Source organism: Salvelinus namaycush, chromosome 15 (genome assembly GCF_016432855.1).
Source record: "Salvelinus namaycush isolate Seneca chromosome 15, SaNama_1.0, whole genome shotgun sequence".
NCBI classification, from domain to species: domain Eukaryota; kingdom Metazoa; phylum Chordata; class Actinopteri; order Salmoniformes; family Salmonidae; genus Salvelinus; species Salvelinus namaycush.
The window spans coordinates 24,289,025-24,295,163 of NC_052321.1; the positions used below are offsets into that span (position 1 = coordinate 24,289,025).

The 6,139-nt window shown below is 43.6% G+C and overlaps 1 pseudogene; it reads left to right on the plus strand.

Annotated features, from left to right (window-relative positions):
• On the plus strand, positions 1-5,919 carry LOC120060007 (annotated as a pseudogene).
• The last annotated feature ends 220 nt before the right edge of the window (positions 5,920-6,139 follow it).

Genomic DNA, 6,139 nt, shown 5'->3' on the forward strand with positions numbered 1-6,139 from the left:
ATGACCAAGTAACCAACAGGTAATGTGGCTTAATGTTATTGCTAATTTCTCACAAGAGCTGGCCATTGTCTCCAATTTAATAATAACGTGACACACTCTACACATACTGACACGAGTTGCCCTGCCTCATTTGGAAACTTATACTGCCAGTGGCTCATGTTTGTCATGACAATTCTAGAAGAAGTTGGCAAGAAAGTAGAAACTGGTACCCAGGCTGATAGTAAATTGTATTAACCCTTTAATGTTTGTGTTCTGTAATGTAGTGGTGACACTGACTCGATTAAAGTGTTTGTGCGGGTGAGACCTCTGATCCATGGGACCAGCCTAACCACTGATGGATACCAAGGTCTCTGTCACCTCTCCGAACACCATCTGCCTGCACATCAAGCCGGTGGGCAGACATTCACCTATGACCATGTTGCTGACATGGACGTCACTCAGGTCTGTGTTGGTGGACAGACTGTTACAGTTGCTGTAACCTGGAGTAATTCACACATCAGTGGATAGAGGTTTAAGTCAAACCAAGCTAAATTTTAATTGATTCATTTATTCCGTCTCTCTCTGTGTGCAACAGGATTCTGTATTCTCCAGTGTGGCCAAGAACATTGTCGTGTCATGTATGAATGGATACAATGGCACCATTTTTACCTAGTGAGTGATGTTCTTATTGTTTTAGAGTTTCATGCTCATTTATGTTTTATTAAGTGCTGTAATATCTCGCAGATTTTTCAGTGCTGAAATAGATTTTTTTCACAGTGGGCAAACTGTTTTTTTTTAAGACACCTTCATTTCTTTGAAGTGACTCAGTACTAAAGGTTGCGTGCGTTCTTTCCTGAGGTCTGTCTGATTTCGAAAACTTCACTGATGACCAACTGGGGGGTTATCCCTCTATGTTTTGAGTACCTGTTGTTCCTCATCAGCAAGGAGGTAGAAAGGGTGAGCAGAAAGTAACTGACATTGAAATATGAAAAGTGCCAGTGATTTTGTTTTATCGGTTCTCTCAGATTGATGATTTAATTAACCTTGTTTTTCCTGACAGTCTGGAAATGCCAAGAGCTTCCTGTGCAATTGCTCCTTCATTGAGATCTACAACGAGCAGGTTTATGACCTGCTGGACAGCGCTTCAGCCAGCCTGTTCCTCAGAGAGAACATCAAGAAGCGGGTGTTTGTGGAAGGGGCTGTAGAAAATGTTGTCACTTCAGCTGCTGAAGCTAACCAGGTACTAAATCATTTCATGTGATTGATCCAATGACTTGCTTTTGTCATAGCGTAAATTATACTCGCTTAATTTCTTGTGTAGGATTGATTTGACTGACGTTGAACTGTTGGCGTTGAATTTGTTTCTCCTGCTTCCCTCTCAGGTGCTGTCAATGGACTGGTGTAATAGGTGTGTGGCTTCTATCTCCATGAACAGGAAGTCATCGCAGTCCTATGTAGGCTTCACCATGACTCTGCAGTCCAAGGAGGTGGAGGTGGTGAACATCCGCACATCCCAGCTGAACTTGGTGGACCTGGCTGGGTTGGAGAGGCAGAGAGAGACGCACACACACACACACACACACACACACACACACACACACACACACACACACACACACACACACACACACACACACACACAGAGGGTTCCAGACTCAAGGTGATGCAGGAGTACTGTCCGCTGACTGAACATTCACAGCACACAACAAACCCTTTAGAAGGCTAAATTCCACCGTGAATCTGTTATTGTGTACACTCATTTGTTATATTGTTATCAGTTCTCTGAGATCAACCCCCTCTTTTCTCCTCTTTCAGGAGGCAAGCAGCATCAACCGCTCCCTCGTGATCATGACACTGGTGGATGAGTCCAATGGGAATAGCCGGCATATCTGCTACAGGGACTCCAAACTCCCCTTCTTGCTTTGGGTAAATTGAGTCTAAAAAAGCTCTTGCTTTCTTGGTGTTCCTGTTGTGTGCTAACATAACAACTATTTCCTGCAGGACTCTCTTGGAGGTAATGCTAAGACCTAGATTATAGCCAATGTGCACCCAAGTGCTTTGTGGAAACTGTATCCACCTTTCAAATCGCCCAGAGAGCCAAGTTGATCAAAAACAAGGTTAGTATGCAAAGTTGTATTTATCGCAATAGTTATTAAATATGCTACTAAACCTTTTCTCCATACAGGAGGGGAAGGGGAACCCTAGTCAGTTGCACAACTGAATGAATTCAACTGAAATGTGTCCTCCGCATTTAACCCAACCCCTCTGAATCATAGAGGTGCTGGGGGCTGCCTTAATCTACGTAATTGGCACCCGTGAGCAGTCATTGTTGAGGGTTAACTGCGTTGCTCAAGGGCAGAAAGACAGATTTCTCCATCTTGCCATCTCTGGGATTCGAACCAGCGACCTTTCGGTTACTGTCCCAATGTTTTTAACCGCTAGGCTATCTGCCACCATGATACTGTGTTGCTGATTGTAATAGATATTGTATCTGTGGTAGTTTAGTGAGCATCTTCTCATGTGATTCCTTGTGCTTTATCAGGCCCTGATCAACGAAGACATGCATGGGAACGTGAGGCAGCTACAGGCTGAGGTGAAAAAGCTGAAGGAGCAGCTAGCTCTGGCTCTCTCTACCCAGACACAATTGTACTTACACCATAGTAGTTTGCAGACTCATCTCACCCCCTCACATTTTCTCTCTCGCTCTCCTTTAGGCGGGAGTGGGAGCAGCCCCTGGGGCAGCAGCGGTCCCTGCAGGATGCCTTTGACCAGATCCAGGGCGAGGCCAAGTTTGAGGCAGACCAGTCCAGGCAGCAGCTAGAGGACAACCAGCAGGACATCATAGCTCAGCAGGCCCAAATCACTGTCAGTCAGCTCCTTTTTAAACCAACCAAGCCCGCTTCTCTGTTAAGGACATTCAGAGCCTACCTGTCTCATTTGTATGAAATTACAGTTTAACCCCTATGGAGGATTGAGTGTGATTAGTTTTTATTGATGAATATGTTGGTTGAATTGTAGGAATTGACAAAAGCTTTTCAGTCTGAAAGAACACACAAACCAATATGACCGCCCAGTTGAGAGAGGCTAGAGAGAGCACTTTAGAGTGAGTGGGTATAAAGGCGTATTTTCTATTTGTGCATGATGAGACCTTTTTGAAGTGTATTTTAAATGTTTTGTTGACATGTTTGATTTGTTTCTCCCCAGAGAGCTTGTTCAGAATATGGAGCAGAATGTAGTGCTAAAGAAGCAAGTGTCTGAATGGACTACACAAAACCAAAAACAGACCTGTCATTCATTCATTGTTATTGTGTACATGGTGGTTAATGTAGTGTTTTATTTATATTTCTTAGAAATTGTTATCACTAGTATGTGTTTTTAGTTTTGTCAAATACAGTTAAACTATTTGACATAATTGGATCTTAATCTCCAATCAACTGTAATTGGCCCGGTCTTCGTTTGTATTTTTACTTTGAAAGACTTCCAATATGGCAAGCCTTGAACCAAATCTGACAACTGCCAATGGGACCATATCCAGCCTTGAGAAAAAGTTTGAACAAGAAAAAGTAAGTCTGCTCACTTAAATTACCTGCCATTAATTACTATTATTTGGGGATATAATTCAGTTTGCATGTATTTGATACATCTAATCTCAGAAGTCTCTTGTTTTGTGTTGTTTGTCCTGGAGCTGATCAACCAGGCCATGGACCTCTGCAGTAAGCTGGGCCTGGTAGGATCAGGGCCTTGCCATGCTGTCTGCAGGTGTCAAGGACCTTACGGTACTGACTCAAGTCATTTGTGTACCTCTTAATTCATTATCATTTTTAACTTGTATACTTACATTTTTTACTGTAGTTTACCAATGTATTTATTTTTTACCTGGTTTGTTGTAATAGGATATGTACAATGCTCCTTGCACCGAGATAGAGGAGCTCAAGGAACACAACTCCATGATGCAAGCAGAGCTCCAGGACCAGAGAGAAGCAGCAGAAAGGAAGGTAGCTTCTAATCAGAGAGGTAAGACTTGGAGTATATTTTAAGCATAACAACTAGCGGCATCTTGAGCTTTGATGCGAGTTGCCCAGTGACGTGAGCCTACCAGACGGGCTAAAAGTATTTTTATGCTCGCTTCGAGCCAAGCAGCACTGAAGCATGCATGAGAGCACCAGCTGTTCCGGACGACGGTGTGACCATGCTCTCCTTAGCCGATGTGAGCAAGACCTTTAAACAGGTCAACATTCACAAGGCCGCGGGGCCAGATGGATTACCAGGATGTGTACTCGGAGCATGCGCGGACCAACTGGCAAGTGTTTTCACTGATATTTTCAACCTCAACCCCAAGTCATAGACTGGTCTCTCTGCTACCGCATGGCAAGCGGTACCGGAGCGCCAAGTATAGGTCCAAGAGGCTCCTAAACATCTTCTACCCCCCAAGCCATAAGACTGCTGAACAATTAATCAAATGGCCACCCAGACTTTTTGCATGCCTGGATTCCACCATTATGACAACGTCTGGATGGATGTTTTGTCCTCAGGTCGTGGTGTTACAGGAGGAGCTGGTCTATGCCACTGAGGAGGTGGAGCGACTCACCAAGGTGTTAGATGAGCAGGCAGGTCTTCTCCAAGCTTCACAAGATCAGACTGCCCAGAAGGAGGCTACCACTCTCCAGGGGAAGGTACCAGGCCATTTTTTTTCTATGCACTGAAAACAAATCAAGGGCTACAGTAGCATGGAAAATGTCCGATTTTAGACCAAACAAAATAGATTGTACAATTATCTCTACTTATGTGATTTCCCTACCTGCTTTTCACCAGTTCAAACAACAGCAAGAGGCGGTTGAGAGGACTGTCAGAGGTGAGAGTACCAATCATGTTCCACAGTCATCCGTCATCCCTAAAGTGCTTCCACAGGTAATGGATGCTTGTGTCTGATGGTTTTCCCTCCTGTATACTTTACTAGGGAACTCTGTCTGATCAAGAGAGGGTTTAATCGCTTATCTGGTTGATTTATCTGTCGGACACCTCACACCCCCTGAAGCTTCAACCCTGACCTGACTCTGGTGGTGGAGAGCCAGGAGAAGGAGCTGGAGAGCTGACGCTGCTCCATGATGACTATGGAGGTGCCCCTCACTGAGCTTAACTATGAAAGGACCGCCAAGAACGAGGAGATCCAGAAGCTCAAGGTGTGGTTTGTTTACTGCATGTCATGATGAATGCTAAACATCCACTCTTGAAACATTTAATTAACACATTGATATAACACATATGGTGTTTAACTAGTCTGTGATGATTTCCCACAGGGTCAGCTGAATGAGAAGGAAATGGTGCGAATGGAGATTCAAGCTGTTCTTGACGAGTTCTACGCCAAGCAGAACCAACTGGCTCAGAATGGGACACAAATGGGTTAGTCCATTCAAATAAAAATTTTACCGATGGATTTTTGCAACCCAAGTGTTATCAGGCTGTTGATTTGTGAAGTGTCTGATGTATATATTTTAATTGACAGGGATGTTTTAAATGAGGCCATTCATCAGAATGTCTTGAGAGAGCTGCAGGAGGAGAGGAGTGCAATGGTCTGTGTATCAATCACTCAACTCCCTTGTTCAACTGAAAATGTAGTTTTAGTAATTTGAAAATACCATTGTTTATAATAGGTGCTTTTTCATATTTCTTAATTTCCTTTCATTTGTAGAGAATAGTCATACAGAGGCTCACTGAGGCTCATGAAAGGTATGCAAATAACACTTTGTTCTCTTATCACACAGATTCTATGTGGAATATACTTGTGTAGTGTGTATGCAAATGCATTTTTTTGTTTCTTTTTTGTTGGTGTTGATTAGACTGACGAGTCAGGGATCCCTGTTGGCCCAGCCTCAGACCAGTGTCCAGGAGCTGAGGAACCACTGCCTAGAGGTGAGCCGAAAGGAGCGAGACCAGGAGTGACTGCTTCAGGTGAGAAGGGCATCAGGATCTGCTGGGGTTATTGTAATTGTATGTCGTTTTTAATAAATTAAATTATTAAATGGAATGCAGAAAATGGCAACTTGCTCTAGTTGACAGGCTGGATAATTTTATGGGAGGCTGTAACGCTCATCGGAAGGATGAGACCAAGGTGCAGCGTGATACGTGTTCATGATTCTTTATTAAATCCGAACTTGTAACG